Source organism: Cheilinus undulatus, linkage group 19 (genome assembly GCF_018320785.1).
Source record: "Cheilinus undulatus linkage group 19, ASM1832078v1, whole genome shotgun sequence".
Classification (NCBI taxonomy): domain Eukaryota; kingdom Metazoa; phylum Chordata; class Actinopteri; order Labriformes; family Labridae; genus Cheilinus; species Cheilinus undulatus.
In genome coordinates, this window is record NC_054883.1 from 31,551,787 (window position 1) to 31,572,693 (window position 20,907).

Below are 20,907 nucleotides of genomic sequence, written 5' to 3' on the forward strand. Positions count from 1 at the left end.
GAGCTGTGATGAGATGTTTGCATGTGGGCGTGTTCAGTGTGATACTGGCATTAAAAGAAACTGGAGAAGATCACAGTATAATGTGTACAAAGGTTATAATTATTAAAGTCATTTAGCGCCATCAAAAATGCCTTATTTTGAAATTCAAATGAAGATGGTGGACTTCCTGTTGAAATTTGGATATGGGTCCAAAAGGCATTTTTGTAGGTCTCATGAGGATTCTTATGCAGACCCAAACCATAAGTCTGGGTTGAATGGTCTGCAGGGGCTGACTGTGAAAAGTTGTTTCAGTGGAAAAAATCTAGATAGACAGGAAGAAATATTCAATTGTCAGGAGGGGTCGCTGTGGCAAAGTATTGATATTGATGCATGAATGTATTCAGAATCAATGTGTGATCATCCCTGACGTTTTCTGATGACATAAGCACTTAAAAGCTATATGACGTTACTGGTGTAGGTACACTGCAAAAAAGTACAAAAAAGTTGTCAAAGTTTGGGCCCCCATTACGGCCCCGCCCTATAGTGAAAACACACAGTTTGCACAATGTTAGGTCAACATCTTGTCTTGAATGAGCAAACAAATTCTGGAGTCAACCAGGCAGAATCCCTTGGACAAGTATGTTTAAATGTGCAGCCTGGTCATCTACAAAAAATGCTAAAATCTGACCTTTAGCTGTTTGTATTGCACTTACTGTACATCTTAGAGGATGATCCTAATATACTTTTTGATTTGTCTTATCATGATACATATGTGTGCTGATTTTCATGCATATAGGTCTGACTCAGTCCCCTGACTGATGTATGATTGGATTGTATGAAACCAACAAAACAGTTAAATTACCACTGGGGGACAATTCTCTGCAAAGTTTGATGAGTTTTTGAGCATGTAAAGGACTTCAAATTGATTAATTTTATGCCACAAATATAAAAAGAACACCTACAGTTTCAATAGGGTCCTTGCTCTGAGGTCATTGCGCCCTATCCGAACAGGACCTGATTATGTGAAGTAATGTTTTGTCTGCCGCTTGATTACAGCGGTTATGTTTTGTTATCGTTTGTTTAATGGACCGTGGACTGTGTGTAGCACATTTGTGATGATATCCGGTGGCTTAAGAAAGAAGAATTAAAGTGATTATAACTGTGCATTGCTGTAGATTGCATTATTAAAACCTGTACACGTTGCAGTTTGACTTAAGAGAAATCCATGGCACAATGCCAACATGTAATGTGCAAATATAAATGTGTTTTGGATAGTGAGTTCTTCTTTGAAAAGTTCTTGTATTTGACACATGAGACCTGCATCATTTACAGGAGTTCTGTCATCACATTTGTAGAATATTGAAACAAAGGCAGCAGTGCTGCTGCTGAAAACGGACACATGTCAAGTATAAACTTGCAGACATTACACAGCAGATTTTTTTTACAGTAATTGAAGGGATACCATGACTGTTTTTACTGGGATAAAGTACTACTCCACCACTTATGAGTTATACTCAACTGCCCCATAATGCATTGCATTAACAAAGTGTACCACCAGCCAACAAGTGGCATAAAAATCAAGATTAACTGTACTTTAATCTGTTTTGTTTGTGGTCAAATAATATTCAAATAACTACATAGCAGCACTGATAATGAATGCCGGTATAAATACTGCCCAACACTCATTAACATAAGATCTGAAGCTGCAAAAAAAGAACCTAAAAGAGCCTACTGGACACAGGAACCAAACAAATCTGCAGGATAACAAATGATGTCAGTCAGGTGTGTGGGTGGAAAAAAAAATACAATGTACAACTTATGCACAAATATTTTCTAACTTTTCAGAATGACACTCCTGACATTTTAGGCATGATTTTAGTTCATCATGGGTGTATTTCTGAATGAATATTTCATGGCTGTGGCCTTGCTCTCTCGGCATGAAGACAAATATGAGCATGTTGTGTGTTTCCGTGGTGTTTAGTGTCCCTCTCAGGCGCAGGAAACTGAAGTCAGAGCAGCAGATGTAAACAAACTCGACCTCTGCTTTAATTGGCAGCAAAATGCAAATAAAACTGAAAGGAGGCAAAGCTTTGATGTGAAGCAGAGAAGCTGCAGAAATCAGAGAGTGAAGAAAGCGATCTGAGGAAATCATTTGTGGGGAGGGATGTGATGTTTAAGGGGACAAAGTTAGAGCTCTGCAGAGGGTCAGGGACACAGCTGTACTGATAATAGACTCAAAAATACCCATGAAGAAGAAAATACTGATCAGTGATTATGATTCCAGCATTGTGCCATTAAAGAGCAAGGTTAGAGTCTTTTCTTTCATCACAGTTCATTTAAATATCAAAGAATAATTAAGGACATGAAGATGCATACATACATGATATTATAATGCAGCTAGAGAGGACATATGTATGCTCCTGTGATCATACCCTGCAAAGCCAATAGGTTGTTGAGATTCCATGTCTATCAGTTGGATCAATCTTGCAAAGCTTCCAGTCAGAGAATGACTGGACCAATTTGCATCATTTGATCAGCTCTTATCAGCTCTGATCAGAACTGATCTAGACATTTCTTTATTAAAAGAAGAGCAAAGAACCACACTGAAAGCTCTTCTAGGTGAAAAAGATGTTTTTGCTCTTCTCCTGACTGACTTTGATTCACCAGCTGGCTCCACTGTTAGTGAAAATCTTGGATTGACATGCCTTTTGGGCTCACGTAATGTAGTTAACTCCATAGTGGCGGCATACGCCTGTGTCAAGTGTCGTTGCTCTGATTGCCACATCATTTGCAGATGACCAATGTTTGTCAACAGGGCCAATAGCAATGTTAGACTGATGCATCACTGCATCACTAGCCAGACCCAGTTCCACAAGTCAGTGCACCAGTATCGGAACTTTCAGTCCTCCAGTTCCCTATCTAAACTTCTACAGACGGGGCTAGTGCTATGCCCTGAAGCAGTGCCTTGTACAGCAAAGACATGAAAGACTTGAATATAAACCAGGATATATGTGCTTAGTGACACACAGGACAAACCGCTTCAACAAAGCAGCCTGTTTATGTCTGAAATTCATCCTAACGAGGAATCCTCTGCATTTTTTAATGAGCGTCACACTCATACAGAGATACATTGGTATTGGATCTGCCTGTGGTCTAAATTAACCCAGCTTTCTATTTCCCTCCATCCCTCCTGTACAGAGGAATAGAGGGAGGAGAGGAGATCAGAGCTGCAGCCTTCATTAGCTTTCATTAATAACACAGGAGCATCCACGTCCAGCCTTCGCCTGTAATTACTCGCCGCCGCAGGTTTCAACCAGGGAGACATCCACTCTGAATCTCATCACAGCGCTCACTGGACTAATGTTTACTCCAAACACTCGGATATGTGCGGGAAATTTCAACACTTCTCCTCTGTGGAGGTTAGAATAAAGGACAAGTTTAAGTCTTCAGATACAAGAAATTTGGGAGAATAGAATGAACACAGAAGAATCAAAGGAGTAAAGTTAGTTATTTTACAGCTGTGTAGGAATGGTCCTTCATTGGCTCAGCTCTGTTCACGTGTGATCAGGCCTGCCCACAGAAATGTCCTGGCCCCTGATAGACCCAGTGAATGGACCCTCCCCAGTTTGGATTAATTGATATATCAATGCATGTGTCTCGGATGAGTAGCATTGGTGCTACCATCCTGGCTAACAGTTACTTAGTTGTGGAGCTGAAAGCTTTTATTTGGTTCTGATGTTGAAAGTACTGATTTGCATCACTTTTTAACTGCTTTTCATGACTATTTCTGCCCATTTTCCCAAATTTTATCCACATTTTTCACTTTTATCCCACTGTAGCCACTTCTAACCACTTTTCACCCTTTTTCCATACATTTTTGCCTCTCCTAACCCGTTTTTGCAACTTTTAAAGTGCTTTTCACCATTGTCCTTCACATTTTTTGCCCCGTTTTGCCTAACTTGGCACCATTTTGGCCTACTTTAACCCATTTTTGTAACTTTTTGACCACTTTTCTCCTTTTTTGTCCCTTTTTTCCTCTTTTAAACAAATTTTTGCCACTTTTTAACTGCTTTGCACTATTTTCCTTCCCATTTTTTGGTCCCTTTCTGCCTTACTTGACCCAATATTGCCTCTGTTTAACCATTTTTTTACCATTTTTTGCCCCTTTTTGCATCTTTTAACACATTTTTGCAACCTTTCAACTGCTTGTCACCAGTTTCACTCCTGTTTTTGCCCCTTTTTGTCATATTTGGACCATTTTTGCCTACATTTTGTAGCTTTTTGACCACTTTCCTCCTTTTTTGTCCCTTTTTTCCTCTCTTTACCCATTTTGGCCTCTTTTAACCAGTTTTTGCCACATTTTAACCACTTTTCCCTGTTTTCCTACCCATTTTTTGTCTTACTTGTCTGAGTTTTGCATCTGTTGACATTTTTTTTTTGCCTCTTTTTACCATTTCCCATCCATTTTTTTTTTTTTACCTAACTTGACCTTTTTTGCATTTTTTACCCATTTTTGCTTCTTTTAACCTGTATTATTTCATTACTCTTCCCTTAAAGTTATTTTAGTTCCATCTTCTTTGTTCTCTTGCATCCTGACATTTGAGCACATATTGGTTGAGCTATGAAGTCTGCCATTACTTTCTAAATATTTTAGTCAATTTGCCCATTCATAGTAGCATCACCAAAAAAAAGGGAATTTCAGTTCCAAGAATGGGTTTACATTTAATTTGGGCCATATTGTATACAACAAAATAAAGTTATTTTTGTTGCTTTGTCAGGATGGTTGTTGAAAACAATAAAAAAAAAAAATACAATATGGTTATCAGTTTAACTTTACAATGAACCATGATTTTTCATTCCCCCCAACCCCCATTTGGCTGGGCCCGAGAAAGGTCTCCCCTTATGGGCAGCCTTGAGTGTGGTACTTATATTTTCTATTATTATGCAGATAATTGGAGTATCTTTAAGTCCTTCATAATCATAGATAATTGGCTAAAGGAAAAGACTGCTTCAGAAAAGGCTGTAACTGGTTGTGGACAATGTTTATGTCAATGAATTAAATTTACATCAAGAGCCAAGAGTGACAGCTACAGTTAATATAAAAAATGTGAGATCAAATCAAGAAAGATGACTTTTCTAGGCGTCTCTGATTGAGTTATGACCACCTCACTCTACAGGTTTTAAATCTGCATGCTTCTTCTCCAGCCAAACTCTTCTTTTATTCAAACAAGTAAAATTTTTGTGTAGTGAATAATCCTGAGAAGTTGTGTGCTGACAGGTAGGCCGTAGGGTCAGACTATAATCACACCTACCATTTAGTAATAAAGTGATAAAGGAAGCAGCAGCCCAGCAGTGCTTTATGTTTTACTGCCTGATTCTGAATTCATTAGAATAATAAAACACTAAAACCCGTCTGGGATTAAATTTGTGTATTAGAGCTGAATCTTCAACGTTACAGCCAAAGTGATTAAGTGGCTAATAGCTGCCTTCAGTGGCATTCATTTGCATTAGTGTATGTTTTGTCTCTTGGCTTCCTTCCTGGTCTTGCCGCGTTAAAGAAGCAGCTTTCGCTCTGCCGTCCAAGACGATCACTCAGCTGTTTTCTTCACACTGAGAATCTCAAAGTGAAGAGACTTTACAAGGCCATTTTCCAGCTCCAAATCTCTGCTGAGGAAACTGCCAAGATGTTAGGACTGTTTTCAGTTTTTGGGTGAGTGGGGGACGAAAAGGCACCGAAGATTAAATTTATACAGCAGTAAACGACTAAACAAGCAAAGTGTGAGGTATCAGGATCATTCGGTGATTTAAAGTGGAGTACCCGATTACTCTGTCCTTAAAATGATCGTTAAATAATCACCTGAGAATGTTCAACTCAATCTGAACTTAATAATCAAGGACACTACAGGGATTCGGTGCTCTATGACAAAAAATCAAACTTGAAATAAAATCAGATAACAAACTTTTAAACACTTAAACTTCTGTCCCAGTCAGTCAAGGACCTAAAGACCCTTTAGGCATTTGGATACCAAGTAGTAATCCTCAATGCTGTGTGCAGAGGCACCTCACCCTGAAAACTCTGATATCTGATAGCTCAGACTGCACTCAGAGGTGGTCTGGGATGTTTTCAGTAGGAGTTGACTGGTTGTGTACTGGTATGAGTTTAAGACTGTCCAATCAGCTGAAGGGATCTTTACACGATTTTCCCTCCCATTGTTCCTCTTTTTACCCATTTTTGCCACTTTTAAACCACTTTCCACCATTTCCCCACCCATTTTTTGCCTTACTTAATCCATTTTGCCTCTTTAAAGCCATTTTTGCCACTTTTTAACTGCTTTCCACCATCCCTCCAACCTTTTGCCCCACTTGACAAATTTTTGCCTCTGTTAACCCATTTTTTTCCACTTCTAACCAATCTTTGCCATTTTTAACCCTGTATTTGCCACTTCTTAACACCCGTTCATAACATTTTTTCTGTTGTTTTGCCCCTGTTAAGCCTGTTTTCCCATTTTTAACCAACCTATGCCAATTGAAACCCATTTTTGCCACCTTAAACCCCTTCTCAGCACTTTCTCCTTTGTTATTGCCACTTTTTACTAATTTTTGCCTTTCTTGACCATGTTTTTCATCTTTTAACCAATTTGTTACAATTTGAACCAATTTTTTGCAACTTTTTGACCAATGTTCACCCCTTTTTTTCTGTTGTTTTTGATTGTTTACCCATTTTTTCCACTCTTTACCTATTTTGTTACCTCTGTTGAGCCTGTTTTCTTATTTTTTAACCCATTTTCACCATTTTCATCACTTTTTTCTGCTTTTTTCAGCATTTTTTTGACCCATTTTGCCTCAGTTAACCCTATTTTATCACTTTTAACCAATTTAAACCCTTTTTGCCATGTCTTACCCCCTCCTTACTACTTTTTTCTGCTGTTTTTACTACTTTTGACCATTTTCTCCCTGTTTTAACCGATTTTTGCTACTTTTAATCAATTTTTGCCCCTATTAATCATATTCAATCACGTTTTCTGCTCATTTTGGATGACTTAAGCCATTTGGCCACTTTTTAGCCACTTTTCAGCCCATCCTTGCCATGTTTGACCCATTTTTTTTCTTTTTTAAGTAAAAGGATTGAGGACATTTTGAAGAAGGCTATATACTATGGCATAATTAAGTAAATTAAGGGTGTTCCTATCATCTTTTTCCCCATTTGGCTTAACACTCATTTAAATTTTGTTTACTAGTCTAAAGAGGAGAGAATACTAAGAAAACCGTTACAGAGTTTTTGTGTCAGCAGGTGTGGCAGGAGCCTAATACACTCTCTACAGTGTGGCTAACATTAGCAGCTAGCTCTGCCAGCCTTTGTTCCTCTTTGCAGATTAATATAATGCTTTGATATGTGGCCTCTTTTCACTTGGGTTGAGAAGTTATATGTGAGTTCAACCCTTGACAGCCTACATACCTTTTTCTGTTTACTACTACCCATCTTTGGCTGGGCCCCGGAAAGTTCTCCCCTTTATCTTCTCTTATATGCGGCTTTGTGTGTGCACGTACAAGCTCACTGATCTCCAACCACATTCAGGTCGCTCCTGTTTTCCTGTTTCAGTTTGAAGCTGTAGTAAAAATGTATGCTCTACAAACGGCCACAATGTGCTTCTCAAACACCAGGGAGCCTTGCCATTATTGTAAGATAACACAAAACAGGAGTCCTGGAAGAGAAAAATGATGTTTCAGTATAAAGTAGTCTGATATTTAACAGCCTGAAACAACTGAGTTTATTTGTTTACAACGACCGCTAAATGTCAGCACAGGTAACGCCTCAACGTCTCTCACTGAGGAGTGTTTCAGCAATGAGCACAATCCATCGCCTCCAAATGACGATTGATCCCTCCGTTTCTCCAAACCATCTGGTGCATGGGCAGACTGGAACAAACACTTCAGCGGTGGGTGTGTTTTCTGCTCCAAACCTCATCACAGTTCTTCTGTTTTTAAAGAGAAAAGCTATCCCTCCCTCAGTCTTCATCCTTCTCTTTCTCCAGAACGTTAAAATCTGTCATTCAGAGAAACTTGATGTCCTTCAGGCCTCTTTCATCAAACTACATTTCCCATGAGGCCAATTGTCTTCGGTTGAACCTTAATCAAACCTTCCCAGTGTTCTTGGCAGGGCTGTAAATGAGGTCGGACCCCAAGTGTGCAGCACTAAACACATTAGCTGAGAGGAAGTCACCTGCCTGGACCTTGTTAATGACAGAGTAACACTAAACAAAGCTCGCCGTGTGCAGGGCAGCTGTAGCGAGCCTTAATTAAGGATAAACTCCTGATACATTATCTATAAGACCAATCAGGTTAGGAGCAGATCTACAGGGGGAATTTGCTTGATTTTAAATATGTTTGCATCAATCTGTATGTGTACATGCAGTTAGAAAAAGTTAAATTCTTGTTTTAGTCTGAAAAAAACTAGACAGTTAAAATGAAAGCAAACATGTAGTCTGAATGAATAACTGTTCTGTCTTTAGTGAGTTTAGAAGAAGAAACCTCCCTCTTATTGTATTTGTGATGTCTTAAAGTAAAATTTCTCTGAAAACTTTGTGTTCCATTTGAAGGCAGTGTGTGTTGTGTTCCATATCAAATGCTTCAAATGCTTACATCATTGCTCCCCAACCTTGCGATTCCATAGGGGGCGCCAAAGATCTCCTCATGAGTCTGGTTTTGTTTGGGGTTTTTAGTCTTCTGTGATTGTAACATTGAGTCTGTATGATAATAACCTCACAGACTGTTTCATATCAAAAATGCATGGATATATTTCACATTCATCTTAGAAACCTCACATAGGAAAAGCATGGCAAGGGCAGGGCTGGTGACTGGATGAATGTTCTGCTTGTCATAGTCATTCCTGGCCTGTAAGGAATTCCTAGCTCCGATAGCAACCTGAGCTCTACAAACAGTGTTGTTGGAGTTTAAGAACGATGTTTGTTGGTGGATAAAACTCATGCCAAGGCCAAGGTCAGGAGAAGTGCAAAATCAAAAGCTTTCAGAGTGGCTTTTAACTCTTGTTTCAATACAGAAATGTTGCCCAACTCTGTTAAAAACTGCTGTTATACTATGGCTTTACTGAGCTAATCCACACCAGCAGCAGCTGTTGTATATCCCAGCTTATAGTATGACTAAACCCTGCCTGAACTATCCCAAACTCGTACTGAAGCAGGTCTGAAGACCTTCTTTGGAATATTATTCATTGAAAATGCACTAAAATCTTGGAATCATGTTGAAATGAATGGCACATAACCAGTGTGAAAGGTCACTTGCCTTCAATCAGAGCAAAACTGCTGCGCAGAGACCCGATGCACCACCAATTTTGTGGAAATTGTAGGTTAATCATTTCCTCTCTGTAATATCCTGTTTAAATTGATCATACATGAAACGGTAAGACTTGAAGGTCTACATACTTAGCATGCAAAGCCTTCAGTTTGAAAAATATTTGGTACATTGACCTTTGTTAAGACCTAAAGTACTATAAAAGATACCAACGAAAGCAGATCATATTGATTTCAGAGCTAAGAAGGTCCAACAAAATGCTCCTATATAAAAATCTCAACTGTAGCCTGAGAGTTAACAGCAGTTGGGCTAAAGTAATGACCTAGCCTTGCAAGCTAACATATTAACGACAAGGAGGGCTCGCATTTGTCCTGCTGTCAGTGAAGACAAATTAGCTGCTGCACTAATTGTTGGGAACTGCAGGGAGATGCAGAGGACGCAGCAGCAGTTTACAGGCCATCAGTGAGTGTGTATGTGAGCTAACGTAGTCCTCTGCTGTCTAAATATCACCCAGGATGTCAAATTGATTCTCTGGTGTGTAATTTTGTGTGTGCGCTCCCTTTCTACTGTGTGTGTGTGTGTTTGTGTGTGTGCTCCATCTGTTCTAGAAAGCTCTTCCTGAACCTGCTGAGCCCACCAGACCTAACTCTACACACATACACTCTCAGAGAGACCATGGTGAGCTGCTCCATTATATAACATCTGAAACACTTCCTGGACACCTATCACAGACGGACAAACACACAAAAATACACACTAAGCTACAGCTACACACGACCCAGTGGTTCCAACATGTAAAGTCTCCAAAATGTGTGAATCAGTAAAGTGTCCTTTCATTGTTTCTTCCCACTAAATATGTAAATGAGTAAAGTAGGCGTGTGCAAATAATAAATTTATTATCAATCAAGCCACAACTGAGATTCTGATTCACATAAACATTTAAATGTCAGGTTTTGTGCTAGGAAACTTCACATTTGGTGGTGGTGAAAGTCATAATTGGCTGGTAAATTTCAGCCTCTGCATTGTAGACATCACTTTAAAGACCACAGTTTACACATAAATTTTAAGCTGTACAGCCAAACCTGCAGAGTTTCTTGTTATTTATTTCTCTAGGTTGTCAATGCTTGCTCTGCTACTTGATTTAATATTGTCTCTGCTATACGTTGGTCTGTGACAAGGATTGGATGGTATCCAATTTTTTTATGTTAAACCTTTTTTGAATCTTACAGTGTAACCTATCCTTGCAAAGCAGTTGGGTTGTCCAGATTCCACCATGTCTGTCATCAGGCAGATCCATCTTGCAAAGCTCCAGCATGAAACGATTGTACCCTGTCTGTAAATGGACCGGAACAATCAGCGTCATCTGAGAGATGACGAGGTGAGAACAAGGTGATAGCTACAGGTACGGTGTAGCTGAAGCGATAGCAAGCCTGTAAACGATGGCAACCAGTGACGACATTAACGTGGATGGAGGTATAGCAGCAGCATCTGCTGGTCAGGTTAAGGATATGTGTCCAAACACAGACTAAACAAATCTACACAGTTAGCTTTTATAACAGAGACACTGGAAGGGATTTTCGCACACAGAATCAAATAAAGTGTTGTCTCCCTTTTCTGTCCTACTCAGAAGGCAGCCTGTTATGATGATCAGAACAGTGAGGATGAGGAGCAGACTTGCAGAAAACACTGTGCACTGAACTCACTGAGCCTCATTAGCCTGTTAGCGGAGACTACAGTCTGCAGTGTTGTTCACACACTTCAGGAGCTGCACTGGAACAGATGATTAATTGAAGTATGAGCTTCTTTTCCGTCTACCTGTGCTTAACTGCGCGCTGCACTCCTTCTCCTGTACTTGTCCCCTATTGCTCAATTTTACTGTTTGCTTTTGGAGCGAAGCAGGCTGGGGGCGCAACTTTTTAGCAGCTTTTCTCTCTTATTTATGGACTTGTGATTTTCATATGCGTTCATGGAATTGTGGACAGAATCGCAGAATTGAGGAATAAAACTTAATCTATTATTAAACATGGAATATTGCTCAAATGGACTTAAATTGACTGTAATGCTGTTTTCATGAGAAAGAGGACCGTATATCTGAAGGATATATCTGTTTCTTCATTTACATTATAAACTTCAGTCAGGACCCAGATAAATCCTACATATGGATGTAATCTATTTCTTCCTTTATTCCTATAATGTTGGAAATACTTCCTGTTACCCTGAGTATCATTAGTTTCAGGGCTGTCCAAACTTCAGCTTATGGACCAACTGCTGCCCATCAATAAATAGAATAGAAGTGATTTTATTTCTACTTCTATTTAATTAGTGGACATTTTTAACTGATATAAACAGGACAAAATTACTAGATACTAATTTACTAGATTTTGGCCCATATCTGATATGATAAGTCCAAACTTATTTTAACCAATATCCATATTTGTTTTAATGTAAAGAACACGAAGTGCCTCTGTTTTTCAACAGTATTTAAGGCTGATATATGATTTATCCTGCTGATGTGTGCGGCAGATGTATCATCTGTAAATATCTGCAAATTTTCAAATCTGTTGATGCCAGCATCATACTGATGATATTGTGCATTCCTATTTGAAAACAAACATTAAAAAACTGTGATATCTTGTTCAGTAGTTTGTGAAGTTGGTTTAAACCAATAGATGTAGTTCTGAAGTTATTACAATAACAAAAGACAAAAACAAACATTTCCATTGAAAAATATTGATGCTGGCCTGGAGCTGAGGGAAGGGCTAGAGGCCCGGCTTCAGGCTGTGGGCCATTCTTGGCTGATCTTGGTCTTGGGCAGAGACTCTAACTTCTTCATCATGACAAGTGCATTGGTCTCTTTTACTTTATCTACCTTGGAAAAGTTGCTGCTGTGGTTATCTCCAAAGTTAACTCACTGATGATTTCACCCACTCTTTATTGTGGAAAGCTTTGAATATATCAGCACCCTTCTCTGTGATTAATTAATACCAACAAGGTAGAGTTTTGTCATCGCTCTTGTATGGATATTCTGACAGAAGCTTGTAAAAATGGGCAGTTTTATACTCTTTCTCCTCTTGAGCTCAATAAAGAATGATCTTACTTTATTATCTCATGGAGGGAGTTAATGATTTGATGTATGCTGATGACTTATTCATGTTGTCGTCTTACTGGCTTGTTAAAACTTTTTAGATTCCACTGTAGTTATGGTGTAGGGATGTATGATAATTTTAAGTAATCAGTCATTAAATTGTAAAAAATCAAAGATGCCATGCGACTTATCTCTATCCAAACTTTCCTGTGCCAGGCCTTCTTTTTGCAGGGTGGTAGCCTACATTACAGAGCAGTTTTTCAGCATTAAATTACCTGAGTGTGTTTCTTCCTTTTTTTGTTCTTCCACTGCAGTGTCTAAATCCTGGTTTTATGGCCTGGGGGCCTCAGCGGGTCTCTGAAAGTCTCCTGTCTGTACTGTATGTGAGCCTGGATTGGAGGTAACAGTGGTGAAAATAAAACATTCAGCTGCTAATAAGAAGGCAGCAGAGTGTGTCGGGTTCTCCATGGAGCTGACAGGAGATTATAGGGAAATATAAAACATCCCCAGATCTGTTCTGGGGCGTCACTCTGCTGCTTGGTTCACATTCACTGCTCTCAGGGCTGCAGTCTGATGAGGAACATGGTTTATATCTTCAGTGGTGATGGGGAACAAGGTATACTCCACTGTATGTTTGAGCTAACATTGTGACGAAATTTGAGGGATTATGTAAAGTTAAATGGAAAAAAAAATCTTCTATCCATCATGTTGTTGCATCCATTCATCCATCCATCCATCCATCCATCCATTCAATCATCCATCCATCCACCCACTTAAAGGGATACTTTTGGCAAATTTGCCCATTGCCATAATTCCTATAGTCTTAGTAATAGGTTCGTTACCTTCAGTTGTCGGTACAAGCTATTTTTAGATCAGCGCTGCCAAGTTCAGACCTGCTGTGCCAACTCAATGTAAGCAGACGGTATTCCGTCCGACTATGAAATAGTCATGGAACATTACAATATGGATATGTTTTAAAGCTAAATGCAAAGCTGGAACTACACTCCAGACATGGCTGCTACACTGTGTCACTCCACCCAGTGGTTTACTCAAGAAATAGTTCAGAGTATTTGCTTCATGTGTCGTAATGTTACATAATTATACGTTATTATTTCATAGCGTGGTGAATGTGCAGGTCACAACTTGTACATAGGAGCGTTTTGGAGTTGTTGGATTGTGTATTTGATGAGTTTGATGAGGGAAAGCCGGAATATCGTCTGCTTACATTGAGTTGGCACAGCAGGTCCAAACTTGGCAGCGCCGATCTAAAAATAGCTTGCACCAACAACTAAAGGTAACGAACCTATTACTAAGACTATAGGAATTATGGCAATGGGCAAATTTGCCAAAATATTGATGTATCCCTTTAAGGCTTTAAGACTTTGATTATAAAGGACAACTGCAAACTTAAACTGAATGTCTGATTCTCTCTGTTGCTTGTTGGTAGACATCCATGCACCCACCCATCCATCCATCCATGTTTTCATCCATCCATCAAATCATCCATCCATGCATTCTTCCATCCGTTCATCCATCCATCCATCCATCCGTCTGTCCGTCCATCCATCCATCATTCCATCCATCCATCCATCCATCCATTCATCCATCCATTCTTCCATCCATTGAATGTTCCATCCATCTATACATCCATTGGATGTTCTGGCCATCCATCCATCCACCCATCCTTCCATCACAATACACTCTATCATTACATCTCACTTTGGTCCTCTCCCCCACCCATCTATCATTGTTTGATTATTTTACCCTTTCTTCGTCCCTCTCTCCCTCTCTCCATAATTTCATGTATCTCTCCTTCTAGAAGTCTAATTATCTATTGTCCTCAGATTTAAAGTTCCATTATACTTTTCGTTATACCTAATATGTTGCATTTATTTTTACTGTTCTATCCTTTGATTCACTTTTTTTAAGCATCCATCCATCTACACGTAGCTCTATCAGTGTATATCTACAGATCTATCTGTCCGCTGGTCTACTGTTGCTCTTTACGGCCATCTTGTATGTTCTATCAGTCATGGTTTTTAGTGTAACATCTATTATTCTCTCAGTGATCATTGTTGCTATTCTTTGTGTGTATATATTTAATTCCAGGGGGAATTTTCTCACATTTGCAGAATTAAAACCGATGAACAACAAAGTCATATGAAAAATAGACCCTGAATCTTTTTCCATGAGAATTATTGAACATTACACCTTCACTGAAGCGTGTCCTGGTGCCTAAGTTTCAGAAACATCAGAAAAATGGAGACACAGATAAGCTCTGTTGTGAAGATGAGGATAAGGCAGGAAGTCCAGCTTTTCTTCGCATTTTCTTCAAAATCCGCTGGACTTTAGAAGAATATATTTACGCATGAGAAACGCAGGAGGAATGAGATGTGACGAGGCCGATCATAGATGCGTGCAGAGGAGTGTGTAGTCTGTCAGAGCGGACCTACAGGTCAGCGTTCAGCCTTTCATCCTCGCTCTGCTGCCAATTACTTTTCAACACGACTCTCTGGGCCAACACACACCTGCGACCTGCCGGCTTCCCCCGTTTCCTCCCTCGTCTCTTTCATCTCGGCGCTCTCCGCTTTTCTACAGTGGCAGCAGTCTGTGTGCTTGAAAAGTCTTCTCTTTTTATTAAGAGTTGGAGAGGGTAACTTTTTAGGACCTCTTTTCAAAAACACTCTGTCCTTTCTGAACTCTCAGATTCTTCTGTGATCACCCGGAGCAGCTGAGTTCAAACATTTTACATCCAGTGTATTATCTACATTTTGGACCTGGTTCTGCTGCACCAGCTGTTTTAATGTACCAAGACTTTGAACTTCACTTTGTACTTTAAGGTGAGGAAGATTCATAAAGTCTGTTTCAGTATCTTTATTAAGTGGAACGAGTCCAAGTTCTCCCAAGGTCAGGGTTCTTGAAGAAAACCCCAAACGTCTTTATTCTGCTGGAAACCTGTATGCCTATGTGTGCATTTAGTTCTGGGATGGGATGATTATAGGGGGTCACTCTTAACTGTAGTGTAAAAGGTCACAGTTAATTTACTGCATATATATTTCATAGATTATGATCATGCCAATAATGACCACAGAGTTAGACAGTGGAGCTCCCACCTGCAAAACCAAACATACACCTAGAGAGTCCAACACCACCCAGTGCTACACATGAAAGTAATACACCATAATGCAGCTATATTAGATTAGAGGTATATGACTAAACAAGAAACATAGTGCATGTCTCTCCCTGGCTCTCTCATCCCTGTTTTCTGGCTCTATCCACTGCCATCCTAAACAGGCAAAAAAATACCCAAAAATGTACCTTTAAAATAAAAGAAAATGCTCTGTCAAATCACACATGAGCGTGGAAGTTGCAGAGCAGTCCACCTTCCGTTACAGTGTAAACAACTGATCCACTGACTGGAGGCTGAGATCACCCTAAGACTTGAACTTGCGCATGGTACAAGACAGTGGTGTTCCCAGTATCTGAGCATGCAAATGAAAATCTGAGTCTTACAGTCCTTGGCCCTCCTGGTCTTACTATACCTCTTGTGATGCCTGGACGCTGACTGATGGTCAGAGGCATTAACTGGACTCCTTTGTGGCAGCTTCTCTTTGGCACATTTTTAGGCATTGTTGGCAAGACCGTGTGTCTAATGCTGACAGGCTCAGGAGAGCGAGGATTGGAAGGATCAGCTGATGAATACAGGAATGGCAGCTTTTACACGCACCTGGCACACTTTCCTGGGCCTGATCCAGTTCACTGCATCCCTGGTGCCCAGGGCTGGGTGGGCTGGTTCAGATATCAGGGGTGACTGCATGCGTCCTGGAGGAGTCAGCCAGGAGGAAACCTGGAGAAATGGGGAATGGGCCTGGAGCAGGCCTGGAGGATGGCCATCAGGAGGCCAGAGCAGTAAAGGACAAAGTTTGACTGAGCAAATCTGCATATTCTCCCATACCTGACCTGACCTTTTTTTTGCCAAGACCTTTGTGCAGTTTGCAGAAAAATAGGTGAGCAATAGGTGATACAATGCTTATGCAGTTAGTCTGAAAGCCCTTACTCGTTAATATGCAAATTAAATCAATCAAGCCATATTCCAGCCAAGACATTGGCCTTATGTGTGAAGTCTGAAACAGTCTTAAGGGCATGGGAGTGCAAATGCTTCACCCTGAAGCTCTGGAGGCAAGGGATGCCAGCCCTCTTACAGCTGGTAAGGAACTGCCATAACCATTCTGCATGTCATTGATGAAAGATTAAACAGTCCTTGAGATCTTCAGTTAGCAAATGTTAGTGTTGTTTGTCCAATCTGTGAGCTACAAATACTCAGCATTATGGGTAAACATTGCAGGTGTCAAGCAATAACAGTCAGGAGCTTGAAAACTAAAGTCTGGCTCAGAGCAAACATTCACAACATGAAGAGACATCGCCGGCGACAGTTGCAGATGTCTGAACTGAGCCGCAGCCTGAAACAGTCGTCTGATGATTTGACTTACTCTCATAAAGCAGATCCAACAAAGAAAAGATAAATTGAAGTTAGAGAATAAAACTGACCAACTGGTCTAAAGCACAGGTGTCAAACTCAAGGCCCGAGGAACAGTTAAATCTGGCCCACAAGATGATCTCATATTTCTCTTATAACTGGCCCATCAGTATGAGGTCTGCAGATTTCCTCTAGTATAAAAATGTGAACTTATCCTTGAAGATTTAAGATATCCTTGTTAAGTCACAAAGTCTGAAAAAGTAAGGAGTAAAAATATTGAGATGAGATGTCAGGAATGTGGGAAAGAAATTAATTTGTGTTTTAATTTCACATTTTCAATTTAGCATCTCACAATAGGACTCAAACTTTGGATTCTGACTTTTAATTTCATATTTTTAGCATTTCAACTCATAATTTTGACTTCTCATATAATATTTTGAGCTTTAAGATTCATAATTCTAAATTTTAAGTGATATTTTGACCTTTTTAACCAGTTATTTTGTATTTCACCTCATATTTTCAACTCTAAACTTTGACTTCATAGTCCCATAGTTTGACCTTTTTGGACTCATAATTTAAAACTTTGAATCAGATTATGACTTTCAATTTCATGATTACAAATTTTATTTCGTATTTGACCTTTTAAACTCATGATTTTGACTTCTTTCTAATACATTTGCCATTTTAAAAAACATTATTTTTCAATTTCATGTTTTGATCTTTTTTAACTAATAAATTTACTTTTCTCAGATTGTTAGCTTTTAAACTTATCTGTTTAAATTTTTAAATGTCAAAACCATTTATCATCAGTGCTAAGTTTTTTCATATTTTATTGTTGGTGAAAAAGGTTGACAGTCTATGGTTAAAAAGGTGACCCTGTTAGTCCTGAATCCAGATTCCCTGCTGTGATTGAGTTTGACACCCCTGGTCTAAAGTGTTTGTCCCTTTTTTAAAAAGATGCTATGTGCTTTGGTCTTTTGGTCTGAACTGTCCTTTCCTTTATCTTGTTTTGAACTCTTTTTAAAGACGGCATGTGGAGATATTTGAAGGAAGGTTAGAACTAAACAGTGGTGTTCAAACCATAGCCAGCATGTTAAATGCAGGCCAAGGACCATTATTAAAGCAGCAAATCCCACATGTAAAATGACTGTATTGGTTTTATTGATATTAAGTGATGCTGCTGTGTTAATTCTGTAAACAAACATTTTGACATGAAAAATTCTTTTGGTGCTTTTTATGACTGAATTGAGACGAAAACCTAAATATTAAACATAGATAACCAAAATAACAATGATATCTGGATTCATATTGCCCTGACTAATAAAGACAAAGGGATCATGGCAGCATGAATGGAGCTCTTTTGCTCCTCTATCTGCTCATTGATAAAATCTACCCAGACATTCATCATGTGTGAAATCTTCTGACGCAGCTCCTAATAACGCACTCATTTATTCCGAATAACCTCAGAAATAATTTAGCATCTTCATACAGACACGTCTATTTTCAGCCACGGCAGACACTGTAAAGGAGCTGAAATGTGTCTTATTGTTATTTTGCCAATGTTGTATAATTATCAGCCGTGTGTGGGTGACAGCTAAACAGGAAGAAATGAGGCGTCTGCTTCTTTCAAATCCCCAAACACTCAAACTATGAAATACAAAGTGTCAAAAATAGACAAAAACCCACCTCCCTCTGAGTGTTTACAGCACAGTTTCAATTTCCAGTTTGCAAACGTTCCAACGTCTCATGAGCATATGCTCTCACTCCTACACACTTCCTCTCCTTTACCCTGTGTGTCTCTGCCTTTTATACACACAGACCTTGTTTATACCTGCATTAACACCTGTTTAGGTCATTCAAGTGGTTATCTTTAATGCTTTTAACGGTTTGATATCTGATAGCTCAGACTCATACAGAGGTGGTCTGGGATGGCTTTATCCAGGCTGGATTTGCAGTACTGGCAAAGACCGCCACATCAGCTGATGGGAACTGAAGCATTCTACTAGTAATCACAAAGTATGGCTTTAACTATGCACGCCCAACTTCACTCAGAGCGATGGGAATTATGGCTCTTTTAGGATCTGGATTATTTGTCTCAGCTCAGTAATATGAGGCAGTCTTTCAGCTCTCAAACAGCTCTTCATTTTCACCATTTTGGCTTTTTATATTTCAAAAAAACCCCAACACAAATGGAAAAAATAAGGAAACCCCTCTAACAGGGGCTGGCATCCACCATTTGTCTAAATGAGCCAACTCTTCGAACCAGCTCGTCTGTGAACAACACATCACGACTCTCTCGTAACTGTATGTCCTGCCCTGAGTTGTCATTTCAGTCTAACCAGTACCCCACAGGATTTATTTACTAATTAGTATAAAACCATGCCCTTTAAAGTATGTTTATGAAAACATGAGAGGGAAAAGCGGTTAAAGAGGCGCTGCTAGCATCTTAGATCTTGGCTAAGTCACCCCTGTTCATTCTTAATATTGACAGCTTCACTGCACACCACATGTAGGGATACCAAGTCAAGATTTAAGAGGCTAGTGGTGCCTCTTTGACAGCTTTTCTCCCTCATTTTGTCATATGTCAACTAGAAAAGTCTGAAGCAGTAGTGGGCAGATTCTTGTAGGTCTTTACATAAAATTAAAGAAGAAAGTGGCTGTAATTGTTGCTGTTCAAACCTTTTAAATGTATCATTAAATGCTTTTGTATAAAAGATAATTATGCCAGTAAATTACACTAAGATAACCAGTAGGTGTAATGTTTAGTTTATTCAAAAGCAGCTAAAATTAACTAAAGTTCTATGTTTATTGGATTATATTAAGCTCAGCTATTTGCATTTAAGTTGATACAAGCTGTGCATCTTTTCCTTACGTTAAATGATAATCAGAATTATTAAATCAAGAGTATCCTGCAATTAGTAAAAATGCGGCCCACTGGCAGTGAAAATGAAAATAAATTCAGCCCTCTCAGTGACCAAAGTTTCCCATCCCTGGCCTAAAGTCCAGAGAACCCCAGAAAACATCAAAATCGAGCTTAAATTATTTAAACAGGATTACAGCAGAGTAGATAAACAAAGATGACGTTGGAAAACAGAATGTGGCTAATGTTAGAAGCTGTAGCACCTCTGTTATCAACCCTTTCTGCGTGTTTATGTCAATGTTCCTATGCTGAATGTTGTCACTAAATGCTTCATTTATTAGTGAGAATAATCTTGTCCTCATTTTCTCGATGAAGATGGTGCTAAACAGAACTGCCCCTATGAGATGCTGACAGTGTTTATTTGACTGAAGAGCACTGAGGCAGCATTGCAGTAACTTTTAACCATGGCTGCAGGGACTGTTAGTGGTTGACAACTGCGTCACAGTGAAGGTGAAGCATTTGGCCAGGATGGCATGAACTGAAAAAATAAGGATAAACAACTTGTTCCTCTGCTGCAGACTCTGAGGGATTCAACTTAAACCACACACCTCCCTAACCTTGCAAGGCAGATGGATTTGCCTGTGTCCTTGTTTTTCACTGGTGAATCTATCTTGCCAAGCTCCCATATGGGGCCCGGTTAGAAAGTGACAGGACCAATCAGCAACAAGGGGCAGTACTTTCAGGCATGGCAGAGTCGTAACGTAAGCAAGCAGCAGCAAGATGCCAGTGCAATTATGGCGGAAGAGATTAGCATGGATGCTGGTAAAGCACCAGATTTATCAGAACTTGTCGACATTTCTTTGTTAAAAGAAGAGCAAAGAACAGCAGTGAGTTGTTTTCTTTTCAAAAACGTCAAAAGTCGAGTACTTAAATGTCTACAGTCGCCATTTTTCACGTTATTCCTCTGTAGCTGTGCACGTGCAGCTGGGTAGCGGCTACGTCACGTGTTTGGTTGCTCTGATTGGCCCGTAAAGATGTGACAGACAGAACAGTCATCCAATCACACTCTGAGTTTTTGTCAAAGCCTCTGCCTTTTCCCTTTCCTTTTCCTATTAAAGCTTTCCCAAATGGATGTGTGAAACAAATCCATCTGGCTTGTTAGGTTAACACTTCCCTACATTTGCAAATATATTGGAG

The 20,907-nt window shown here is 39.5% G+C and overlaps 1 protein-coding gene across 4 annotated transcripts in view; it reads left to right on the forward strand.

The window, feature by feature from the left end:
* The window catches only part of fars2 (phenylalanyl-tRNA synthetase 2, mitochondrial), a 185,107-nt gene that overhangs the window by 8,245 nt on the left and 155,955 nt on the right, over nucleotides 1–20,907 (forward strand). The gene's annotated exons all lie outside the window — the stretch shown is intronic.